The 27,831-nt window shown below is 34.1% G+C and overlaps 1 long non-coding RNA gene across 12 annotated transcripts; it reads left to right on the top strand.

Moving 5' to 3' along the window:
- Positions 1-668: 668 nt before the first annotated feature.
- Positions 669-27,562, top strand: LOC106075895 (uncharacterized). Of its 12 annotated transcripts, XR_008779840.1 has the most exons (13): positions 669-871; positions 1,066-1,168; positions 1,293-1,439; positions 1,653-1,783; positions 1,891-1,963; positions 2,085-2,227; positions 2,323-2,407; positions 2,633-2,830; positions 4,253-4,381; positions 5,526-5,702; positions 24,082-24,363; positions 25,161-25,355; positions 25,479-27,562. It is a non-coding gene; the product is annotated as an uncharacterized LOC106075895 (long non-coding RNA). The 12 variants fall into 12 exon arrangements; XR_008779839.1 differs by lacking the exon at positions 2,085-2,227 and having other exon boundaries at positions 1,653-1,719; positions 2,329-2,407; XR_008779838.1 differs by lacking the exon at positions 2,085-2,227 and having other exon boundaries at positions 1,653-1,719.
- Positions 27,563-27,831: the final 269 nt, after the last annotated feature.

The following is a 27,831-nucleotide window of genomic DNA, read 5'->3' as shown; positions in this document are numbered from 1 at the left end:
AGATAGGTAAACTCAGGTTTAGCCTTTCTAATTTGATAATAAAGTCAGTATCTTCAAAATAAACTCTTTCTCCTTTCAGCCATAACATTCTATCCACATTCTAACCTCATATTTTATAACATTCTCAGTTCCAAATGCAGTTTACAGCCGAGTGATCTAGAAATAGAGCATGAATACTGATAGTGAGAACAAGGACTAAGAGACATCTGAGAAATAAAAAGCACATATAATCAGAATTGTAGCAAGCTTGTACAAAATTTTTCTTGAGGCAAGTGGTCCTTTCCAATGTTACATTTAACTTCTTTAAATTAATTCATTTCTTTTCATTTATGTTACAGACCTATCAAAGCAAGTATATTTTTTTCTTTGTATTTGTATATTTTATTTGCTTTTTTTTTTTTTTTGCTTTTTTTTTTTATTGCATGCTAATTGAAAATGTTTTAAATATATTCCTAACAATTTAAGAATACATGTTTTCTGTTATCTCTTAGCCTTATGGTAATTAGTTCAATTGTATGATAAAACTTGTTTTCTTCACTTAACATTTAGAGAGCTAGATCAATTGGGGATTATCTCATTATGAAGTCTAGACAAAAAATCCCAGAATCTTCACTAAGACTTGTATTTGATTTATCAGCCTGTACACATTTTATATTACATCTTTCAGGTTAAGATGCTGATTGTAGCTTAGTTCTCCCGAGATGTGGGTGATGAAAAAAAAAAAATTACAAGTTATGGGAAACAATAAGCAAGCATATCCAAAAGTTTTTAAGTCCAGCCTATTCCCTTCCTGTGGTTCTGTAGCCATTAATAATTCTGGACCTGTTTCAACATTTTTTCCATTCATCTGTTTATTGAGCTTATATGGCAAGTAGGTCATCTCAATGTTTTACCTTTTTTTTTTTTTTAATATAATGTCTTTTTTTTTTTTTTTAATGTATACAAAAGCAACAGGCAAATTATGAATATTCTAATTTTTAAATGTTTATTTGAATTCTATCTTTTGTGTTAGTGCTTGCATTGGTGAATATCAATGTTAACATAATGTTTTTTTTTTTTTTTTAGGGAACCTCAGCATTTGTGCTTTTCACTAAGCTTTTTCATCATGGATATTCTTGGACTCAATATTAGATAACATATTGAATATTCTTTGTCCTCTTGGCTTTTGGTAATTGCTTTGAAATTTTTTACATTATAAAAATCATTTCCGTCATTTAGCATTTAGAGTTAGGTACATATAGTCATTATAATTGTAACAAGTTAAATAAAATTATATTTTCACATTTTTTTAGATTAAGATGTTGGATAGATCTTATTCAAGAAATGGTGTGCCATACAGATTTGAAAGCCATCTCGAAGAGTTCGAGATGTTGAGTATTGATTACTAATCAACTACTAGCCTGGGAGATAAAAGCCAAAGCTGTAAACAGACAGGCCAGGTAAATATGAATGAAGAAATTTAAACTAGAAGTAAACATCATGGGAATTCTAATTATAGGGCAAGTATTTTTCCTTCATATCTTATTTAACATAGTCAAACTATGCAATACTTATAGGCTTAACTATTGTTTCCTTAGAAACAATGTTATTTTAAATATCATGTTATAGTGTATTTAAGACATAATCTAGTTCAAGTTTCCATATGTCATCAGCTTAACAAGTGCACATTCTCTGCTGCCAACAGTACCAATTTTTCATCCAAGCAACTAATATTCCTTGGTAATCTGCTATCAGATAAGTTATCTCTTTGTCATTTTTATGAATTAAAGCTTTCAAGGCCAAAGTAAGACTTAATTTTATCTTTTCTTTAACTGCTAATTCTAAAATAATTTATCATTGCATGTTAAAAAATAAATAACTTGTTATACATTTTTCTGTGTTTTGGTCAAGCTTCAGATTTGCTTAGCAACAAATGTTTGATGGTCTGTCTGGTTCATCTCTTAACACTGAAGATGGCTACACTGTGAGTACAAAATTTCATTCAAAACACACATTTTACTAAAAAGATAATGGAAGGCACATTAAATATATTATTTTACTATTATTATACAACAATGTTATTTTAAGAAATATTCTAATTCCAGTATCTGAGGTCTCCATATTTCAGAAACTTAACAAGCAAACAATTGGTCATCCTATCCAAGCAACTAATATTCCTAGTTAATCTGCTTTCATATTATTAGTTTTCTCTTTGGCATTTTTATGAATTAAATCTTTCAAAGCCAAAGTAAGACATTTTTTTTCTTCTACAGTTAATTCTAAAACAATTTATTCAAATTTTTAAAACATTATTCTCAACCATTTGTCTGTGTTTTGGTCAAGCCTTAGATTTGGTGAGCATAACCCTGAACTGCATATCAACAAATGTCTGATGGTCTGTCTGAACTCTATGAAGATGGGCTACACGGTGAGGACAAAGTTTAATTTTCATTCACCACACACATTTTACAAAAGAAGAAAATATTAAAAGCTATAGGGATTTAGTTTGTTAGACAACTTTCATCGTCATTTGATGCATTACTTAGCCTTGGACAGTGCATCATCATAACTAATATAATGTTAAAAGGCATTTATAATATTAATTTAAAATTTAGGTCAATCAAATAAGATTGTGATCTCAAACTGTTTTCAGGGTATCAGCTATCAGCAGTGCACCCCTATGATGTACAAGTTTTCATTGCCAAGTCTATCTGCCAAACAGTGTGTACACCTTTCTTGCATTGGTAGGGACCCACTTTACTGTACTTCAATGTCAGGAGTCTGGATATGTCAGGCCAAGGAGATCAAGTTTGTGTCCAAGGTTACTTAAGTAATTCTCTAAGAACAATAGGTGAGTTCTAGTGTAGCAATCAAATATCTTAAAGCAAAGTAAAAAAAAATTGTTAATTTTAAAGGCATATAAAAATCTGTTATAAACACATGAAATGTTAGTTTTAGTGTATTAGCTTTAGAGTACTCGTTTCAGACCAAGTGATCATGGGTCAGATAGTGTCAAGCTCAACTGTTTCTATGGCCATTGGTTAACCATGGGTTGTTTGGCCAGCAAATTTTCAAACATTGCTCTAGTTTTAGGTTTATAAGCTACATGTTTTCTTCTAAAGTTAACAAATTAGGACCAAAATGTGAACTTTTAATAAGGTGGTGTAAGGTTGATATTTTATTTTATATATATATATATATATATATATATATATATATATTATATAAAGCAGAATGTTTGGCGTATGTATGTATGTTCCAGTATAGAAATAAAATCTTGATAAAACTTGGCAGAAATGTTCCTTGGGTACCAACTTAGACCGTAGTGTATGTATTGTGGCCCTAAAACAAACTTAAGACCCTCAAAAAAAAAAAAGACCAGCTCTATTACACTTACAGCTATAGTATTTTATGGATCTAGGCGATGTTTACAATGTTGACATGAGAAAAGATCGAAAGGATTTAGATCTAGATCTAATTTTTAGAACTAAACTTTGCACTTTTTTTTTTTTTTGACACATGAAAATACAAAATATATTTTATTTATTTCATTATTTAATAAAATTAACCTTCAAATTTGTGTTTCAAAAGCATTTTTACATTAGTTGGATATAGTCTATGCCTAGTTCTAAAACTCTTATTGAACTCTTAAGATGATAAAACTTTTTTTTGCAAAGATAGTTTTATGCTTTAACACATGAACATACTAATTATAGTCCATTCATTTCATATTTTAATCAAATTAACATTTAAATTTGTGTTTCTAAAGCATTTTTAATACATTCGTTTGCTGTTCGCTAAAGCTGCGTAGCCATGTTGAGATAGGCCTATATTCTTTCATGAAAAAAGTCTACCTCAAGATCTACTTTATACTTTAACACATGAACATACAAAATTAAGTCTATTCATTTCAAATTTTAATCAAATATATGTAGGCCTACAAGCAAATGTTTTAATTTGAATAAAAATGGATTTAAGTAGATTAGCTATTTTGATTTGATGGCTTCATTCATACTATTTTTACATTTACACATTCGCTTTATTTATTACATTATTATTTCGTTTAAATGTTTTAAAAACACTATATCGACAGTAATAAGCAAATAAAGACCCGCGGGTCGCGGGTAAAATATGTCTAGTATATATATATATATATATTAATACACTTGGGCAAGGGCTATTACTGTTTCCTTTTTTTTTTTTTTTTTTAGATTATTGACATTTTTCTTTCAATTTGTAAATTTGCTTCAACATTCAAGTTTTTTTTTTAAAGACAGACTCTACATGTTACTGATCTGGAGGTTAGTGGCTCAATCATTGTGCACTGATTCTTCACTGATGCCTTGATTCTCCACTGTCACCTTTATTGTCATAAAGTTTATCTAGTGATCTACATATCAAGGTAATAAATATTTTTTTTACACTATAACCCAAGATCTTTTGCTTTAAGATGCATTGTTTTTACAATAGGAGCCTAATTCTGATGTATTTTTTTAGGACCCTAGCAATAGTTTCTTAAACTTTCAGACAATAAGAGCTAGTTTAGAACCAAAACACAAAACTTAAGCCAGATCTGTATAGTCTTTTGTTTTTCTAAAAATATTTTAAATAAAAGTCTAGATAGGGTAGCTTATAAGGCCTACTTGTGAAATTAGATATTTTTAAAATGTGTACTTATACTTTTGATATTTGAAGTATTTTAAAACTAGCTATATTTTTCTATTTATGTAATTTATTTATTTTGTTTGTATTATTTACATTTTTTTTATTAATTATTATTTAAAAAAAAAATTAGTTACCTCCTTTTGTTTAATTGGATAGCATTTCAAAACCTAAAAGATGGAGCTGTTGGGTTAAAAACACAAATTAATGAACTCACATTAGACTGCATTACTTTCTAAAAATTTAAAATAAGCAATTTGCATCATTCTTCGTGGCACATTTATCTATACAGCCAAATGAAAAGTTGAATGTGATTTTCTTATTTAAAAAAATGTTCCCCTTTCAGACCTTGTGATCTATAGGAAGGATGATGTAAAGGTCATGTTTTGTGGCCCACAGTTAACCAGGGTGTCATGTGGCCAGCTCAACAACCAACCGCCTTAACTTTCCCCAACTAATGTCAGGTACCCATTAGAGTTGGGTAGAATCTTGACGTACCCAAAGGTCCCAAAATTTAAAATATCAGGATTCAAACCTGGGACTTCAGAAGCTAAGTGTGTTACCGCTCAGCCACTATACCTCCTATCAAAGAGAGATACATAAAAAAATTGACATTAAAATACCATGAAGTCTCATAAACCTTTTCTATTTTTCCATCACACAGTGAGATAGTATGACTATTATTTGAAAGCAAAGTGACCATCACTAAAAAACACATTCTTTTTAAACATTAAGTCTGAGACAGAAAAAGCTCTTCTTGAATGAAAAGATTAAAAACTGCCACATATTAAAATGCACTAATTTTATCAATATTGCATTTAAAGGTTATGCATTTAAATGTGATGTATTTGTTAAACAGTGCATTTTTCTTAACTCACTTATAGACTAAATGGTCAATTAAACATGAGGTCAAGGAAAAAGGATGAACATTTCAAAGCTACAGAAGGAACATTAAACGTCTCTCTCAGTGTAAAAAAGATTCTACCGATCTACAAATGATCAACATGTTTTATCTTAAGTTCATCTGCCATTTCTTCAAATGGAGCCATAGTCAGAATAAGGTAAGAAATATTCTTATACTTCACAGCATTTATTTTTTGTAAAGTGATGATCCTGCATTAGTTGTATGTTGTTTGTGCATGTTACTTTAAATATCCTGCATTAGTTGTATGTTGTATGTGCATGATACTTTAAATATCCTGCATTAGTTGTATGTTGTATATGTATGCATGGTTCCTGTATTTGTTTTGTATATTATGATGTCAGTAATTACTTCACAAACACATAACTTCACACACAACTTGTAAGTTCACCTGTCTAGTTAAAGAAATTTGTTTTGTATTTGTTTTAGTAGTGTCTAGTTATGAAAGTAAACTGAATTTTCATTTGTTAAACTTAGTGATGTACCATTTTAATTTCAGTTAAAATATGTGGATGTTCCTATTAATTTTGCAGAAAAACTGAATTGCTCTGAAATAATTCCAACTGTATAAATGTAAATATATTTCAACAAATAATGGAATTGGATTCTTTGTCATTTGGATTACTTCAATAGTAATGTATTCTAAATATGGAATTTAAACACAAAAATGAAAAGTTGTGAATCACCATCAACTTTCATTTTGCCACTTGGAGATTGGGATGATTCAAGTTACTGGAGATTGGGATGATTCAAGTTACTATTGTAGCTAAATATTATTTTGTTGTACAATTGCCATGCAACTATGTGTTAATGTGCATGGTCTTTACAACCCAGTACTTAATTGGACAAAAAAAAAGGATCTACAATTCACAGTGATATGATGTACTATTGCATAAACAAGTTGACTTGACTTCATGTGGATCTTTAACTAAATAAACTGTTTCAATTCTTCAGTGTGTGATAGTGTGACAAAAAAACAGTCATGGTTTCTTGTGATTATGTGCAATATAATGACATATTAAGTTGACTTGAATATTCTTAAACTGTTTCATTTCTAAGGTGTGGAAAAATGTGCATTATATTTTCATGTTGGGAGTTAATGTGAAAAAAAAAATCTACTATTCCATGTGATATGATATACAATTGCATGCAAAAAATCCTAACCCCTAACACATTCAATGAACAATCAGTATAAACCTTTCCACCAAAGGAAATGTTGCCGCTCATGATGCATCTATTTATTTGGCTCCAGATATTCAACTAATGCACATTCGCAAAACAAATTTAAAAAAAAAAGATTTAATCCATTACATGTATATAATTGTGCAGGAACATTTGGGATTGTCATTTGTATCACACTCATCTCTCATTCATTGAGACTCTACACTAAATCTGGTGATCTAAATGTATTTGCAATTCCCAGTGAAATCATTCTTTGAGTGCTTAAAAAGAAATTCATAAGGATGTATAACTGTGTTAGACGTCTTCATTTATATTCCGATGGAAGATTTGTAACAATAATTAAGTCACACTCAAGGAACATAAGAACCTGTCCATCAAAGGAAATATCGCCGCTCGTGATGCAACGCACACTAATCAACATTTGTACTTGCAGACCAACTAAATAGTTGCGGAGAAAACACATTTAATTGATGACTTTACTATGTTTAGCTTAGGACTTTTCAAAAGCGAAGACCGGACTCTTTAGCCATCTTTGTGTTCATAGGAATGATTAACGGAGGACTTTTAAAATCGAAGACTGGACTCCTTAGCCATCTTCGTGTTCATAGGAATGATTAACGGAGGAATTTTATAAGCAAAGACTGGACTCCTTAGCCATCTTCGTGTTCATAGGAATGATTAATGGAGGAATTTTAAAAGCGAAGTCTGGACTCCTTAGCCATCTTCGAGTTCATAGGAATGATTAATGGAGGAATTTTAAAAGTGAAGACTTGGCTCTTTAGCCATCTTCATGTTTAAAGGATGTAGTTGAGGATTTTTTTTCAAAGAAGATCGGTCTCCATGACCATCTTCGTACTTATAGGAAAGGATATTGTATTCATTTTTGAAAAATTGAGGATTTTTAGCTGAGGACTAGATGTAGTAATATTGTCATCAATTGAATTGTTGATCCAAGACGAAATTGTTGGTTATGTCTGTGCATTTGTAGACAACCCAACAGTGCACATCCTTTTTCTTGTTTTGCATTTTTTCACGTGCTACAATGCCTTGGACAAAGCATCATCATAACTTGGAATGTTAAAAGGCATTCAAAAAAACAACAGAGAAGAATGAGTTTGTAAAATAACCGGTTATTTCGGCTCAGTTGAATAATAGTTGGGACATAATTAGTTGAGTGCAAGCTTTGACGCTGATTCAACTCACTCAACATTAGTTGAGTGCGAAGTTTGTGAGGCTGATTCAGCCCTCAAACCGGATGCTTGTAGACCACCTTCAATAGCTTGAACACGACGTCATCACAAATATTGTTACAGTCAGTTCATCAAAATGAAGCTGTAGGTCAACAAGCTCAAAACAGGAGTCAGTGAAAAAAGCAAGCCTGAAACTTTTTATTGGGCTCCAACTATTCAACTGATGCACGTTTGCAAAACAAGAGTTAAAAAAAAAGGATGAAAATATAAGCCATCAGATATATGATGATTGTGCAGGAACAGTTGGGATTGTCGTTTGTATCACGCTCATCTCTTATCCATTGAGACACTGTGAAGTGATGTAACCAGTGAGTTGTTTTGTAACAACTTTATTGAATTGTAATGAGGATATCTACAAACATTTGTGTACAAATGTGTGCTAATTAGCAGGTCTTTGACCTCTGCACTTAATGTGGTGATCAAAATGTATTTGCAATTCCCAGTGAAATCATTCTTTGAGTGCTTAGAAAAGGAAATTCATACGGATGTATAACTGTGTTAGACGTCTTCATTTATATTCCGATTGAACGTTTGTAAAAATCAATAATTAAGTCACACTCAAGGAACATATGAACGTGTCCATCAAAGGAAATATCGCCGCTCGTGATGCAGCGCACACTAATCAACATTTGCACTTGCAGACCAACTAAATAGTTGCGGAGAAAACACATTTAATTGATGACATTACTATGTTTAGCTTAGGACTTTTCAAAAGCGAAGACTGGACTCTTTAGCCATCTTCGTGTTTATAGGAATGATTAATGGAGGACTTTTAAAAGCGAAGACTGGACTCCTTAGCCATCTTCGTGTTCATAGGAATGATTAATGGAGGAATTTTAAAAGCGAAGTCTGGACTCCTTAGCCATCTTCGTGTTCATAGGAATGATTAATGGAGGAATTTTAAAAGTGAAGACTGGGCTCTTTAGCCATCTTCATGTTTAAAGGATGTAGTTGAGGATTTTTTTTCAAAGAAGATCGGTCTCCATGACCATCTTCGTACTTATAGGAAAGGATATTGTATTCATTTTTGAAAAATTGAGGATTTTTAGCTGAGGACTAGATGTAGTAATATTGTCATCAATTGAATTGTTGATCCAAGACGAAATTGTGGGTTATGTCTGTGCATTTGTAGACAACCCAACAGTGCACATCCTTTTTCTTGTTTTGCATTTTTTCACGTGCTACAATGCCTTGGACAAAGCATCATCATAACTTGGAATGTTAAAAGGCATTCAAAAAAACAACAAAGAAGAATGAGTTTGTAAAATAACCGGTTATTTCGGCTCAGTTGAATAATAGTTGGGACATAATTAGTTGAGTGCAAGCTTTGACGCTGATTCAACTCACTCGACATTAGTTGAGTGCGAAGTTTGTGAGGCTGATTCAGCCCTCAAACCGGATGCTTGTAGACCACCTTCAATAGCTTGAACACGACGTCATCACAAATATTGTTACAGTCAGTTCATCAAAATGAAGCTGTAGGTCAACAAGCTCAACACAGGAGTCAGTGAAAAAAGCAAGCCTGAAACTTTTTATTGGGCTCCAACTATTCAACTGATGCACGTTTGCAAAACAAGAGTTAAAAAAAAAGGATGAAAATATAAGCCATCAGATATATGATGATTGTGCAGGAACAGTTGGGATTGTCGTTTGTATCACGCTCATCTCTTATCCATTGAGACACTGTGAAGTGATGTAACCAGTGAGGTTTTGTAACAACTTTATTGAATTGTAATGAGGATATCTACAAACATTTGTGTACAAATGTGTGCTAATTAGCAGGTCTTTGACCTCTGCACTTAATGTGGTGATCAAAATGTATTTGCAATTCCCAGTGAAATCATTCTTTGAGTGCTTAGAAAAGGAAATTCATACGGATGTATAACTGTGTTAGACGTCTTCATTTATATTCCGATTGAACGTTTGTAAAAATCAATAATTAAGTCACACTCAAGGAACATATGAACGTGTCCATCAAAGGAAATATCGCCGCTCGTGATGCAGCGCACACTAATCAACATTTGCACTTGCAGACCAACTAAATAGTTGCGGAGAAAACACATTTAATTGATGACATTACTATGTTTAGCTTAGGACTTTTCAAAAGCGAAGACTGGACTCTTTAGCCATCTTCGTGTTTATAGGAATGATTAATGGAGGACTTTTAAAAGCGAAGACTGGACTCCTTAGCCATCTTCGTGTTCATAGGAATGATTAATGGAGGAATTTTAAAAGCGAAGTCTGGACTCCTTAGCCATCTTCGTGTTCATAAGAATGATTAATGGAGGAATTTTAAAAGTGAAGACTGGGCTCTTTAGCCATCTTCATGTTTAAAGGATGTAGTTGAGGATTTTTTTTCAAAGAAGATCGGTCTCCATGACCATCTTCGTACTTATAGGAAAGGATATTGTATTCATTTTTGAAAAATTGAGGATTTTTAGCTGAGGACTAGATGTAGTAATATTGTCATCAATTGAATTGTTGATCCAAGACGAAATTGTTGGTTATGTCTGTGCATTTGTGCAACAGTGCACATCCTTTTTCTTGTTTTGCATTTTTTCACGTGCTACAATGCCTTGGACAAAGCATCATCATAACTTGGAATGTTAAAAGGCATTCAAAAAAACAACAAAGAAGAATCTGTTTGTAAAATAACCGGTTATTTCGGCTCAGTTGAATAATAGTTGGGACATAATTAGTTGAGTGCAAGCTTTGACGCTGATTCAACTCACTCGACATTAGTTGAGTGCGAAGTTTGTGAGGCTGATTCAGCCCTCAAACCGGATGCTTGTAGACCACCTTCAATAGCTTGAACACGACGTCATCACAAATATTGTTACAGTCAGTTCATCAAAATGAAGCTGTAGGTCAACAAGCTCAAAACAGGAGTCAGTGAAAAAAGCAAGCCTGAAACTTTTTATTGGGCTCCAACTATTCAACTGATGCACGTTTGCAAAACAAGAGTTAAAAAAAAAGGATGAAAATATAAGCCATCAGATATATGATGATTGTGCAGGAACAGTTGGGATTGTCGTTTGTATCACGCTCATCTCTTATCCATTGAGACACTGTGAAGTGATGTAACCAGTGAGGTTTTGTAACAACTTTATTGAATTGTAATGAGGATATCTACAAACATTTGTGTACAAATGTGTGCTAATTAGCAGGTCTTTGACCTCTGCACTTAATGTGGTGATCAAAATGTATTTGCAATTCCCAGTGAAATCATTCTTTGAGTGCTTAGAAAAGGAAATTCATACGGATGTATAACTGTGTTAGACGTCTTCATTTATATTCCGATTGAACGTTTGTAAAAATCAATAATTAAGTCACACTCAAGGAACATATGAACGTGTCCATCAAAGGAAATATCGCCGCTCGTGATGCAGCGCACACTAATCAACATTTGCACTTGCAGACCAACTAAATAGTTGCGGAGAAAACACATTTAATTGATGACATTACTATGTTTAGCTTAGGACTTTTCAAAAGCGAAGACTGGACTCTTTAGCCATCTTCGTGTTTATAGGAATGATTAATGGAGGACTTTTAAAAGCGAAGACTGGACTCCTTAGCCATCTTCGTGTTCATAGGAATGATTAATGGAGGAATTTTAAAAGCGAAGTCTGGACTCCTTAGCCATCTTCGTGTTCATAGGAATGATTAATGGAGGAATTTTAAAAGTGAAGACTGGGCTCTTTAGCCATCTTCATGTTTAAAGGATGTAGTTGAGGATTTTTTTTCAAAGAAGATCGGTCTCCATGACCATCTTCGTACTTATAGGAAAGGATATTGTATTCATTTTTGAAAAATTGAGGATTTTTAGCTGAGGACTAGATGTAGTAATATTGTCATCAATTGAATTGTTGATCCAAGACGAAATTGTGGGTTATGTCTGTGCATTTGTAGACAACCCAACAGTGCACATCCTTTTTCTTGTTTTGCATTTTTTCACGTGCTACAATGCCTTGGACAAAGCATCATCATAACTTGGAATGTTAAAAGGCATTCAAAAAAACAACAAAGAAGAATGAGTTTGTAAAATAACCGGTTATTTCGGCTCAGTTGAATAATAGTTGGGACATAATTAGTTGAGTGCAAGCTTTGACGCTGATTCAACTCACTCGACATTAGTTGAGTGCGAAGTTTGTGAGGCTGATTCAGCCCTCAAACCGGATGCTTGTAGACCACCTTCAATAGCTTGAACACGACGTCATCACAAATATTGTTACAGTCAGTTCATCAAAATGAAGCTGTAGGTCAACAAGCTCAACACAGGAGTCAGTGAAAAAAGCAAGCCTGAAACTTTTTATTGGGCTCCAACTATTCAACTGATGCACGTTTGCAAAACAAGAGTTAAAAAAAAAGGATGAAAATATAAGCCATCAGATATATGATGATTGTGCAGGAACAGTTGGGATTGTCGTTTGTATCACGCTCATCTCTTATCCATTGAGACACTGTGAAGTGATGTAACCAGTGAGGTTTTGTAACAACTTTATTGAATTGTAATGAGGATATCTACAAACATTTGTGTACAAATGTGTGCTAATTAGCAGGTCTTTGACCTCTGCACTTAATGTGGTGATCAAAATGTATTTGCAATTCCCAGTGAAATCATTCTTTGAGTGCTTAGAAAAGGAAATTCATACGGATGTATAACTGTGTTAGACGTCTTCATTTATATTCCGATTGAACGTTTGTAAAAATCAATAATTAAGTCACACTCAAGGAACATATGAACGTGTCCATCAAAGGAAATATCGCCGCTCGTGATGCAGCGCACACTAATCAACATTTGCACTTGCAGACCAACTAAATAGTTGCGGAGAAAACACATTTAATTGATGACATTACTATGTTTAGCTTAGGACTTTTCAAAAGCGAAGACTGGACTCTTTAGCCATCTTCGTGTTTATAGGAATGATTAATGGAGGACTTTTAAAAGCGAAGACTGGACTCCTTAGCCATCTTCGTGTTCATAGGAATGATTAATGGAGGAATTTTAAAAGCGAAGTCTGGACTCCTTAGCCATCTTCGTGTTCATAAGAATGATTAATGGAGGAATTTTAAAAGTGAAGACTGGGCTCTTTAGCCATCTTCATGTTTAAAGGATGTAGTTGAGGATTTTTTTTCAAAGAAGATCGGTCTCCATGACCATCTTCGTACTTATAGGAAAGGATATTGTATTCATTTTTGAAAAATTGAGGATTTTTAGCTGAGGACTAGATGTAGTAATATTGTCATCAATTGAATTGTTGATCCAAGACGAAATTGTTGGTTATGTCTGTGCATTTGTGCAACAGTGCACATCCTTTTTCTTGTTTTGCATTTTTTCACGTGCTACAATGCCTTGGACAAAGCATCATCATAACTTGGAATGTTAAAAGGCATTCAAAAAAACAACAAAGAAGAATGAGTTTGTAAAATAACCGGTTATTTCGGCTCAGTTGAATAATAGGCTCAGTTGAATAATAGTTGGGACATAATTAGTTGAGTGCAAGCTTTGACGCTGATTCAACTCACTCGACATTAGTTGAGTGCGAAGTTTGTGAGGCTGATTCAGCCCTCAAACCGGATGCTTGTAGACCACCTTCAATAGCTTGAACACGACGTCATCACAAATATTGTTACAGTCAGTTCATCAAAATGAAGCTGTAGGTCAACAAGCTCAACACAGGAGTCAGTGAAAAAAGCAAGCCTGAAACTTTTTATTGGGCTCCAACTATTCAACTGATGCACGTTTGCAAAACAAGAGTTAAAAAAAAAGGATGAAAATATAAGCCATCAGATATATGATGATTGTGCAGGAACAGTTGGGATTGTCGTTTGTATCACGCTCATCTCTTATCCATTGAGACACTGTGAAGTGATGTAACCAGTGAGTTGTTTTGTAACAACTTTATTGAATTGTAATGAGGATATCTACAAACATTTGTGTACAAATGTGTGCTAATTAGCAGGTCTTTGACCTCTGCACTTAATGTGGTGATCAAAATGTATTTGCAATTCCCAGTGAAATCATTCTTTGAGTGCTTAGAAAAGGAAATTCATACGGATGTATAACTGTGTTAGACGTCTTCATTTATATTCCGATTGAACGTTTGTAAAAATCAATAATTAAGTCACACTCAAGGAACATATGAACGTGTCCATCAAAGGAAATATCGCCGCTCGTGATGCAGCGCACACTAATCAACATTTGCACTTGCAGACCAACTAAATAGTTGCGGAGAAAACACATTTAATTGATGACATTACTATGTTTAGCTTAGGACTTTTCAAAAGCGAAGACTGGACTCTTTAGCCATCTTCGTGTTTATAGGAATGATTAATGGAGGACTTTTAAAAGCGAAGACTGGACTCCTTAGCCATCTTCGTGTTCATAGGAATGATTAATGGAGGAATTTTAAAAGCGAAGTCTGGACTCCTTAGCCATCTTCGTGTTCATAGGAATGATTAATGGAGGAATTTTAAAAGTGAAGACTGGGCTCTTTAGCCATCTTCATGTTTAAAGGATGTAGTTGAGGATTTTTTTTCAAAGAAGATCGGTCTCCATGACCATCTTCGTACTTATAGGAAAGGATATTGTATTCATTTTTGAAAAATTGAGGATTTTTAGCTGAGGACTAGATGTAGTAATATTGTCATCAATTGAATTGTTGATCCAAGACGAAATTGTGGGTTATGTCTGTGCATTTGTAGACAACCCAACAGTGCACATCCTTTTTCTTGTTTTGCATTTTTTCACGTGCTACAATGCCTTGGACAAAGCATCATCATAACTTGGAATGTTAAAAGGCATTCAAAAAAACAACAAAGAAGAATGAGTTTGTAAAATAACCGGTTATTTCGGCTCAGTTGAATAATAGTTGGGACATAATTAGTTGAGTGCAAGCTTTGACGCTGATTCAACTCACTCGACATTAGTTGAGTGCGAAGTTTGTGAGGCTGATTCAGCCCTCAAACCGGATGCTTGTAGACCACCTTCAATAGCTTGAACACGACGTCATCACAAATATTGTTACAGTCAGTTCATCAAAATGAAGCTGTAGGTCAACAAGCTCAAAACAGGAGTCAGTGAAAAAAGCAAGCCTGAAACTTTTTATTGGGCTCCAACTATTCAACTGATGCACGTTTGCAAAACAAGAGTTAAAAAAAAAGGATGAAAATATAAGCCATCAGATATATGATGATTGTGCAGGAACAGTTGGGATTGTCGTTTGTATCACGCTCATCTCTTATCCATTGAGACACTGTGAAGTGATGTAACCAGTGAGGTTTTGTAACAACTTTATTGAATTGTAATGAGGATATCTACAAACATTTGTGTACAAATGTGTGCTAATTAGCAGGTCTTTGACCTCTGCACTTAATGTGGTGATCAAAATGTATTTGCAATTCCCAGTGAAATCATTCTTTGAGTGCTTAGAAAAGGAAATTCATACGGATGTATAACTGTGTTAGAAGTCTTCATTTATATTCCGATTGAACGTTTGTAAAAATCAATAATTAAGTCACACTCAAGGAACATATGAACGTGTCCATCAAAGGAAATATCACCGCTCGTGATGCAGCGCACACTAATCAACATTTGCACTTGCAGACCAACTAAATAGTTGCGGAGAAAACACATTTAATTGATGACATTACTATGTTTAGCTTAGGACTTTTCAAAAGCGTAGACTGGACTCCTTAGCCATTTTCGTGTTCATAGGAATGATTAACGGAGGAATTTTATTAGCGAAGACTGGACTCCTTAGCCATCTTCGTGTTCATAGGAATGATTAATGGAGGAATTTTAAAAGCGAAGTCTGGACTCCTTAGCCATCTTCGTGTTCATAGGAATGATTAATGGAGGAATTTTAAAAGTGAAGACTGGGCTCTTTAGCCATCTTCATGTTTAAAGGATGTAGTTGAGGATTTTTTTTCAAAGAAGATCGGTCTCCATGACCATCTTCGTACTTATAGGAAAGGATATTGTATTCATTTTTGAAAAATTGAGGATTTTTAGCTGAGGACTAGATGTAGTAATATTGTCATCAATTGAATTGTTGATCCAAGACGAAATTGTTGGTTATGTCTGTGCATTTGTAGACAACCCAACAGTGCACATCCTTTTTCTTGTTTTGCATTTTTTCACGTGCTACAATGCCTTGGACAAAGCATCATCATAACTTGGAATGTTAAAAGGCATTCAAAAAAACAACAAAGAAGAATGAGTTTGTAAAATAACCGGTTATTTCGGCTCAGTTGAATAATAGTTGGGACATAATTAGTTGAGTGCAAGCTTTGACGCTGATTCAACTCACTCGACATTAGTTGAGTGCGAAGTTTGTGAGGCTGATTCAGCCCTCAAACCGGACGCTTGTAGACCACCTTCAATAGCTTGAACACGACGTCATCACAAATATTGTTACAGTCAGTTCATCAAAATGAAGCTGTAGGTCAACAAGCTCAAAACAGGAGTCAGTGAAAAAAGCAAGCCTGAAACTTTTTATTGGGCTCCAACTATTCAACTGATGCACGTTTGCAAAACAAGAGTTAAAAAAAAAGGATGAAAATATAAGCCATCAGATATATGATGATTGTGCAGGAACAGTTGGGATTGTCGTTTGTATCACGCTCATCTCTTATCCATTGAGACACTGTGAAGTGATGTAACCAGTGAGGTTTTGTAACAACTTTATTGAATTGTAATGAGGATATCTACAAACATTTGTGTACAAATGTGTGCTAATTAGCAGGTCTTTGACCTCTGCACTTAATGTGGTGATCAAAATGTATTTGCAATTCCCAGTGAAATCATTCTTTGAGTGCTTAGAAAAGGAAATTCATACGGATGTATAACTGTGTTAGACGTCTTCATTTATATTCCGATTGAACGTTTGTAAAAATCAATAATTAAGTCACACTCAAGGAACATATGAACGTGTCCATCAAAGGAAATATCGCCGCTCGTGATGCAGCGCACACTAATCAACATTTGCACTTGCAGACCAACTAAATAGTTGCGGAGAAAACACATTTAATTGATGACATTACTATGTTTAGCTTAGGACTTTTCAAAAGCGAAGACTGGACTCTTTAGCCATCTTCGTGTTTATAGGAATGATTAATGGAGGACTTTTAAAAGCGAAGACTGGACTCCTTAGCCATCTTCGTGTTTATAGGAATGATTAATGGAGGAATTTTAAAAGCGAAGACTGGACTCCTTAGCCATCTTCGTGTTTATAGGAATGATTAACGGAGAAATTTTAACATCTTTATTTAATTGTAATGAGGATATCTACAAATGTTTGTGTACAAATGTGTGATAATTCGCAGGTTTTTCATCTCTGCACTTAATGTGGTAATCAAAAAGTATTTGCAATTCCATTTCAGATCTTTTTATTTTTTTTAAAGTCATGCAACCACACAAAAACTTATCTCCTTTCAGCCTTCTCAAGCTGCAGTGCTAACTTGTTATGTTCCTTTGTCTTCTTAATTGTTTATCTGAATTAGCTTTAGCTACTTTAGATGTATGATAACTAATAACTGTTTTCTCTTACTTTATTTATAAATTCAAATTCATTCTTAGACAACATATCAGCGCCAATTTATTTTTATTAAATTATATTTTTAAAGATCTCTTTGGATTGCATCCAACTATCCCCTCAAATGGAGGTAGCCAGGAGGAGTTTTACTATCACTTCAGTAGAGATCATTGTTTCAGTTATGTTTTTGGCTTCTTGTCTTTGTCTTTTAGATGTCACCCCAGTCACAATGTGAACATTCTCCCATTGCTCCTTGTTATCAACTATTGAAGTGGATTCTTTGGAATACCTGAAATATTTCCAATAATAATATCACTTGTCTGCAAGTCCAAAGATTCTTTGGAATACCTGAAATATTTCCAATATCACTTGTCTGCAAGTCCAAAGATTCTTTGGAATACCTGAAATATTTCCAATAATAATATCACTTGTCTGCAAGTCCAAAGATTCTTTGGAATACCTGAAATATTTCCAATAATAATATCACTTGTCTGCAAGTCCAAAGATTCTTTGGAATACCTGAAATATTTCCAATAATAATATCACTTGTCTGCAAGTCCAAAGATTCTTTGGAATACCTGACATATTTCCAATATCACTTGTCTGCAAGTCCAAAGATTCTTTGGAATGCCTGAAATATTTCCAATAATAATATCACTTGTCTGCAAGTCCAAAGATTCTTTGGAATACCTGACATATTTCCAATATCACTTGTCTGCAAGTCCAAAGATTCTTTGGAATACCTGACATATTTCCAATATCACTTGTCTGCAAGTCCAAAGATTGAGTGCAGTATTTCCCGTGGATATGCAGCCCCAGTTTGGCCTACATATTTTGCCAAATTGCAGGCATTACCATTGTCTTCCAGTAGTTGATTTAGATTTTCTTTTCGGCGCCTATATCTGTTTTTGGCAGCAGATTTTCTTTTCAAATGTGTATCCCTTGGCCTTTGTAAGTGACCTCCAGCAATCTCACTCTGAAGCCGCATGCAACTAGGTGCTCTCTTCTGTCTCTATGTATAGAATGACTTCTTTTTGTCTGACAGTTATGCTAGGCAGGGCACGTATGCCATATGGGGGATGAACATATGCCAAAAGCAGTCTTTTTGTTTGGTGAGCTGAAAGTGATCGGCGTAACAGAGAATATTTCCAATACTCAGGGGATGAACAATTAATTTCTTTCAGCATTTCTAGTTGCATTTCTAGTTGCATTTCTAGTTGCATTTCTCTTTGTGTTCTCGCCAACTCTTTCTATTTCAGCTTTCTTTCCATTTATTTATTTCAAAACATCTTTCTTTTCATCTTTAAGACCAAACAAGTCAGCAACTTTCTTTACTTCAGTATATTCAGCCATGTATCTATTAATACTTACCAAATGTACCAATGCATTCTGTACTATTTTATAGATAATAAAATATCTAATATCTTTTATAGTTTACAATCACTGACAATATTAACATTACACACTCAATCGTATGGATGGCTGCCTGGTCGTGCGGTTTGCACGCTGAACTGTCGTTCAGATTTATCGATGGTCCCGGGTTCAAACCCTGCCCGCTCCCATCCCCCGTCGTCCTGCGGGAGGTTTGGACTAGGAAGTAATTATCTTCAACTCTGAAGGAACATCCGAAACATGTAAAACAAACAAACAATCGTCAACAATCTAATAATCAATGTCATAATCAATTATTATGTTTTTATAATGTATTATTCTTTCATAAAATTATCCTAATAAGGAGAAAACAAAATTAATAAAATATTATAATGTAAAAAATGTAACTAAATTTATACCAAAATGTTACAATTATATAAATGATGATATGATGATGACTGAGTGTCCTTGCACTGAAAATTTTGATTAAAGTGAGGAGGATTCAAGCAACACATTGACCTCAATCTCTTACCCTAAAGCCCATCCTTTTCCAAAAGCAAGATTTGGTCAATATATAAATACAAACAAGAACAGTAGGAAAAAAACAAACAAAGAAACTTTGAAAGAAATACTACAACTACTTACAAATATCAATAACAATGACTTAAAAACCCCAAGAAATTGTGTACAATATTAATACAATGTAAACATTAAACAAACAATAGTCTAAACACAAAAATCTACAAGTTTTAAATCTGCGACCTCTATAACCTCAATTTCTGATCATATATATATTACACAATGAAAAAATTAAAAAAATTAACAAGGACACAATATCAGTAATATCAAATTTTGACAAGAATAATACTGTCACCAGCTTTCTAAATATAGAACGTATAAAAATTAAAAATCAAAATCAAAATTATCAGTAATATATTTCAATACTGATTATCTTCCTGTAATGTCAGTCAATGCTAACACTGATATAGCTCATCACGTTGAAGAGTGCTTCTTAATCTTTTCACTGGCCAACTTCAATAGAATACTTGTACTGCACACAATTACTATTACTTGAGATATATAATAAATATACATCAACACAAATTTACTGCCAATGTCAAAATTTACAATTACTGTCCAACTATAATACAATATATTTACATGTACTGAACAAAATTACTGACTATTATTTGAAGAGATATATAATATACATTGGCACAAATTTACTGTCTTCCTCTGTCAAAATTCACAATTACTGTCCAACTTCAACTCAATATATATATATATATATATATATATATATATATATATATATATATATATATATATATATATATATATATATATATATATACATGTACTGCACAAAATTATTGACTTTACTTTATGAGAGATGTAATATATATTGACACAAATTTAATATTATCTTGTCTGAAAATGTACAATTACAGTTTTTATAGTTACAATTCTCTAACCTCTGGACAGAATAATAAGGCTATATCAAAAACTTGATAACTTAGGCTTTAATGAGTGTAATCAATAATAAATAAATAAACAATTAAAAACTTAACAACTGGCAACAGTGAATGTCTGAATATCACAACTTGTACTTTTCTCTCCTTAACTGGACTGGTCCTCTACTGTGTCAGCCTGGTGTGACCCAACGGTGTTGAAAAACTCCATTTCACCATTGATCTACATGGGAATTGTTTACATCAGTCCTTTTAAAGTACACAGCCCTGTGTCACATGTGTCAGTTGATTTAACATAGGCTGCACTGCCCAGCATCACAGTTCAGTTACATTATTTTCATAGTTTGAGTATACCTCTATCATACCAAGTGTTTTTCCGGGACGTAGGGTTGTCTACGAAGATTTGAAATGTGAAATTGTGAAGATATATTTACAAAAGATTTTTACTAAATTATTAAATTTTTACTATCTCTACTATTTTAACTGTTAATAGACCTTGCTATTAATGATTTCACTACATGGAATTTAACTCTTGTGATTTAAAGGGAGATTAATTCTTGAAGGATTACGGGCACAACATGGCCTAAATTGTGCCGCTGTGCCAAACTAAAAAAAAAACTCAACCCCAACTGTTGTTCACCTCAAGTGTGTCCTATCAGCTGTTGGAGCACCACAAGTGTCCTAATAACTGTTTTGGTTCCTCAAATATCCTTTTAACTGTTGGGGCACCTCAATTGTCCTATCATTTAGTAAGGCACTTTTTCTCTCCAACCAACTGTTGGACACATCAAGTGTCCTGTCATTTACTAAGGCACCTTTTCTATCTTACCAACTGTTAGGACACCTCAATTGTCCTTTCATTTAGTAAGGCACCTTTTCTCTCCTACCAACTGTTGGGGCACCTCAAGTGGCCTATCATTCAGCAAGGCACCTTTTCTCTCTTACCAACTGTTGGAGCACCTCAAGTGTCCTGTCATTTAGTAAGGCACCTTTTCTCTCCTATCAACTGTTAGGGCACCTCAAGTGTCCTTTCATTTAGTAAGGCACCTTTTCTCTCCTACCAACTGTTGAGGCACCTCAAGTGGCCTATCATTTAGTAAGGCACCTTTTCTCTCCTACAAACTGTTAGGGCATTTCAAGTGTCCTATCATTCAGTAAGGCACCTTTTCTCTCTTACCAACTGTTGGAGCACCTCAATTGTCCTTTCATTTATTAAGGCACCTTTTCTCTCCTACCAACTGTTGGGGCACCTCAAGTGGCCTATCATTCAGCAAGGCACCTTTTCTCTCTTACCAACTGTTGGAGCACCTCAAGTGTCCCGTCATTTAGTAAGGCACCTTTTCTCTCCAACCAACTGTTGGACACCTCAAGTGTCCTGTCATTTAGTAAGGCACCTTTTCTCTCCTACCAACTGTTAGGGCACCTCAAGTGGCCTATCATTTAGTAAGGCACCATTTCTCTCTTACCAACTCTTGGAGCACCTCAAGTGCCCTATCATTTAGTAAGGCACCTTTTCTCTCTTACCAACTGTTGGAGCACCTCAAGTGTCCCGTCATTTAGTAAGGCACCTTTTCTCTCTTACCAACTGTTGGGGCACCTCAAGTGTCCTATCATTTAGTAAGGCACCTTTTCTCTCCAACCAACAGTTGGGGCACCTCAAGTGTCCTATCATTTAGTAAGGCACCTTTTCTCTCCTACAAACTGTGGTTGCATCTCAAGTGCCCTATCATTCAGTAAGGCACCTTTTCTCTCTTACCAACTGTTGGGGCACCTCAAGTGTCCTTTCATTTAGTAAGGCACCATTTCTCTCTTACCAACTCTTGGAGCACCTCAAGTGCCCTATCATTTAGTAAGGCACCTTTTCTCTCTTACCAACAGTTGGGGCACCTCAAGTGTCCTATCATTTAGTAAGGCACCTTTTCTCTCTTACCAACTGTTGAGGCACCTCAAGTGCCCTATCATTTAGTAAGGCACCTTTTCTCTCCTACAAACTGTTGTTGCATCTCAAGTGCCCTATCATTCAGTAAGGCACCTTTTCTCTCTTACCAACTGTTGGGGCACCTCAAGTGTCCTTTCATTTAGTAAGGCACCTTTTCTCTCTTATCAACTGTTGGGGCACCTCAAGTGGCCTATCATTTAGTAAGGCACCTTTTCTCTCTTACCAACTCTTGGAGCACCTCAAGTGTCCTGTCATTTAGTAAGGCACCTTTTCTCTCCTACCAACTGTTAAAGCACCTCAAGTGGCCTATCATTTAGTAAGGCACCTTTTCTCTCTTACCAACTGTTGGGGCACCTCAGGTGTCCTATCATTTAGTAAGGCAGCTTTTCTCTCCTACTAACTGTTGGGGCACCTCAAGTGTCCTATCATTTAGTAAGGCACCTTTTCTCTCCTACCAACTGTTGGGGCACATCATATCCAGTCACCTGTGTGAACACCTCAGGTGTCCTATCAATTTTTTGGGGCTGCAACTATTAGGCTTCTTATCACTTTTAGGATACATCAAATGTTGTAACTCTATCTCTATTTATATTTATTTATTTATTAGTTTTAATTACCATTATTCTTATATAATCCATAGAATTTTTAAAAATGTGAAGTCCTGTTTATTGCTCCCAGAACCACTTTATTTTTTTTTTTCAGTTTCATTAACAATATACTTGAAATGTTTAATCTCAATTCTTTTTACTGAATGTTAGTTTTGTTTTCTTTACAGTTATCAAGCTAAAAAATTAGGGTTCTTGTCAATATCTGCAATTTAAATCCATATATAAAGTTTTGTTAACTTGGACTTTTTTAAGTACAACTTTATATTTCATATTTTTTTCTTCCTGAGGTTCAAATGTATCAATTGTTTTTGTTGGCAGATATCAAGGTAGAGAAATAGGAATCTACTTGAGTTTTTTTGATGGTTGATTAGTCAAAATATTTCCACTATTCCTATTTCCAATATCTGCTAAAGTGTCTGCTAAGTGTAACTAGTAAAGATTAGGAAAATGGTGATTGCAAAGTTTTACATATGGACAAAAAGAATGCTAAAGATTGGTCTCTTGGGGCTTGATTCAGTGAAAGAATGTTGGACTAGCAGAAGTGTTATGGAGTGTGTGTGTTTCTATGGTGACAGTGGGAAGAGGTTAGCGATTGGTTGTGAATGATGCTAAATATGTGGCATTGTCGTCATTTTGTCTTAGTTAAGACAGAAGACTTCAGAACGTGAAACCAAAAGGTTATGTTATTTTAGTGAGTTAGATTTTGTTATGAAACGTTATATGTTATGTTATATTACTGAAGTCTACTACAGGTTATTTTGTCTATGTTATAAATTTTATATTTAGTTTTGTTCATAAGACAGTTATTCAAGTTATTTGAGGTTTCATTAGTTAAGATATACCATGCCCACAGCAGTTTAGTTGTCTACCAGAAGTTTGGTGCTACAAGTAAATGACTGTCAACACCAAGAAGACTAAATTAAATAAAGCCATGTCCATTTCTACATCATTTTGTTGCTACTAACTTCTAACCTGGTGTTACTAACAACTAACGTGGGAGAAGTAAATTATTATCTAATTCATACTCAACTCTTCAAATTCCATATAATTGTAGAGAACTGACATAAAATAAAACATTAACAAAATGTGTATTATTTTTGTAACTTTTCCTCCACTTTGCTTTTTTTTTCCTCCTAGATTTTCATCATTTTTTCCTAAAGTCATTTCAGTTGTATATTATTTTGTGCAACAAGTTACCAGAAAAACATCAAGCAAGAGAGGTCACTACACTAAGACTTTGTCTTCTCATAAGAATGGATGGCTGCCTGGTCATGTGGTATGTGCGCTGGACTGTTGTGGGGTCATCTTGATGCTCATATCTTGCCTGATACCATTTATTCTGCTGGACGTTTGGTCAAGGAAGTAGCTTCTCTTCAACTCTCAAGGAACAATCAAAACATGTCAAACATTTGACAAGAATATCAAGCAAGTGCAGTGTACATGTAAGTAATGTTGAAACATTATCTGGTCTCATTTATGCATTCTTGAAGACAATCTGCAGCCACTAAACCAGTTACATCAGATCTGGATAAAGTGGTCGCCTCCCTCTTCATTAGTGCTAGAACAGAAAGATTTTATAACTCTTTTACTCCACTTTCTGTCAGTGTGTTTCATGGTCATTTGTCACATCACTAAGAAACTTAGTGCATTAAGCACTGGCTGAGGCAATATAAAGAAAGTGAGATCAAATAGAAGAAAAAATAAAAAGAATAAACCTAGAGAATTTGAAACAATCTAGACAGTCTCTGTAGCTATTTGGAAAGATTGCTATTGCCAACTAAACAAAACAAATTAGTTTGGACTACAAGCAAAACAACTTAAAAAGTTGTGATTTTATTTATCTAGAAATGCACAAACTTCTATAGCAGAATTTTCACTCTAAATATTAAAGCTTTCTGTATTCTGTACACCAGATCCACTAACTAGCTAGTTATTTATAGTTTTTTGGCATAATTGAAAATCTCCAATAAATTCCTTACTCTTTAAAGGCTTAATAAACCTTACATATTTTTTTTTTCACTTAATTTGGGTAGTTTTTCTTTGCTGCTGGAGTAAGTGTCTTGGGTGTATTTTTTTTTCTTTAAAGTTTATTCATAAAATACTAAGTTAAACATAAAGTCAAAGCTGCATCATCAGAATAGTTTTATTTTTTAACATGAAAATAAAAGCAATAGAAGAATATTTTTTTTTCCTTTTCAAGGCAAAAGTTTTTCTTATTAATTTTTTTATTCTTATTTAGACCAACATGATGAAAAGGTAGACCAACATGAAGATGTAGACCAGCATGATGAAGATGTAGACCAACATGATGAAGATGTAGACCAGCATGATGAAAAGGTAGACAACATGAAGATGTAGACCTGCATGATGAACATGGACCGACATGAAGATGAAATGTAAACCAAAATATTGATCAAGAATAGGGAATAAAATGGTAAGCAATGCTGTGTATATCTCTTTATATTTTCTTTATACTGAACCCCTAAGTAAAGCTTTGCCAAGTTTTGTGTTTCACTGACTATGAAAATGTTTTGATCAATCTTTGTTCTCTTGACAGTGAACATCTTGAGAGGGAAAACAATTCCTAGAGGTGAAGACACAGACACAGTAGATACATTAGAGATTGTTTCCTTTTCTACCATCATTTAGAGCCTTCCTTGTGCTCTAAGGGAACCTGCCATTATCTTTTGATTGCTGGGTGTTGAAGATGTTTTTACATTCCTACTGCGTCTGAAAGAAATGAACATTACCCTAATGCTACATCAAATTCAGACCTTCTCAAGACAATCTTAGTGATCAAGCTGCAATACAGGACACAGTAGGAAACAAGAATCCTCCCCACCTTTACATAAGATTTTTACCAAATTATTAAATTCTTACTACCTTTACTATTTTAACTGTGAATAGACCTTGTTTTTAATGATTTAACTGTATAGAATTTAGCCCTTGTTATGTAAAGGGAGAGTGATCCTTAAAGGATTACGGGCACGACATGGCCTAAATTGTTCCAATGTGCCTAAACTCAAAACTCAAACTCGAGTACCCATGCTCACCTACTAGAGTGGCGACACATACTTCTCCTAGTTATACATCCTGAACCCTGTAACCCAACCTCACGACATGGTTACATTACTAGAAATGGTCCTGAAGCTAGGAAAACTATCATTTCTAATACGAGGTACAACTGGTCAAGTGATGTACTTTGTAAGAACTAATTAGTTGGAATTACCATAATTGACTTGTATCTTGTTCTATATTTAGGTATATCTTGACAATCAATCCAGTCATTTGTTCATTTTTTGTTAAATATTCCTTTTTTTCCCCCTCAATCTTCTTGTTTCAGTTCGAAATGTTTTTATATTTTTTGTTTTTGGAGGAGGGAAGTTCAAATGGTAGAGTATCATTATTATTATTGTATTAAGCAAACTTGTATATGTATGTTTATTCATGTATACTAATGAAGAACATCACTTCTGGGTCATCTACCGAAAATGTTGTAAACACTAAACATGTCTTCAGTTAACCTTGGATATTCTATAGAGTCACAACACCAAAGCCTTGCTACATTATGCTTAATTCAATTTATTTTCTCCCCTGCTTTTGTGTGCTATCATATTAATGTTCATTAGTGTCACATCCATGCACAATTTGTTCTATGCTCTATATAGTGTAAATAGTGACTTGACGTTATTCAGCTCCACTAAAATATTGTTTAATTATTATATTTAAAATAAAACTGATAACATTTACTATGCTGTTATTAATATGAAAGCTTTGCTGTGTTGCTATAAATGCAGTTTTGAGGTTTAGTCTAAGGGTATCATAGATGAGAAATGTAGTTACACTCACCTTCACAGTTAAAAATAAAACGTTCCATAAAGATTATTATTATTATTATTAAATAAAGAGTCTAATAATATTTACTATTTGGTATCGACAGACTTCACTCAAGCATTGAGCTCATCCCCTTAGTCTATTTAAAACTTTACAATACTAATTCACTTTGTCTTATCTAATGGTGATCATAAGGTATCCACTTTGTCATCTCCAGTCTCTGGTGTGAACACTCACTGTCCTGTTGGAGGTTAGGGCTAGGATGTAATCTCTATTTCTGATGGAACACATGTAAAACCAACAGTAGACCTAGACTTTATTAACAGGTCATGCAAACATTTTTTCTTATCTGGCTCTCCCAGAGCTATTTTTTTGTATTTTTTTTTTTACTACTTTTGTAGCCTAGTGCTAAGCTGTATACTTGTACTTCCCCCTATTATTATATGGGTTAGTGCAATGCTGTTTCCTGTACTGTTGACCAGTGGTCTGTATGTCAGTTTTAATTATTCTGTACCTGGGACTGCCTGTAAGTTTCAGAATTATTTTTCTTTTTTTAAATTTTACTATGTGTAAATCTATTATTTAATTTTTTAGCAATATATGTTACATTATTTTTTCTAATTGGAACAAATGTCAAAATAATTGACAACATGTTTTTAAAAATATGGCCAAGCCCTGCCCCGTGCTGTCATAATGGCCACTTCTAATGTTTATGTACTAGATCTTGTCCTTATGTTTTTTTTTTTAGCTGCAGTGTTTTGTAACTGCTGCTTTAGTCATTTGAAATTAAAGTCTCATTTTTTTATATTTCTTCTGTTTCTTGATTTCTTTTAATTTTCTAGATTTGTTGAGTTGAGTTGTCTGGTTGCTTAGGTGACTCAAGCCCCTTGACCACAGACTGAGGTGCACAGATTCAACGCACTCAGTAGCGTTACCTTCTGGCAACTGTAACTTCTTGTTAGCCCAGGCTAGACATTACTTGGGCCCCCGCCACGCTAACATAATACTAATATTCTCTTAAATCATTCTAGACAGCATTGAGACCACCACTGTCCCTAATAAGACAGAATTGAGAC

The sequence above is a fragment of the Biomphalaria glabrata genome, chromosome 9 (genome assembly GCF_947242115.1).
Source record: "Biomphalaria glabrata chromosome 9, xgBioGlab47.1, whole genome shotgun sequence".
In the NCBI taxonomy this organism is placed as follows: Eukaryota; Metazoa; Mollusca; class Gastropoda; family Planorbidae; genus Biomphalaria; species Biomphalaria glabrata.
Note: the sequence above shows the minus strand (reverse complement) of the source record. Positions and strands in the feature narration are given on the sequence as shown.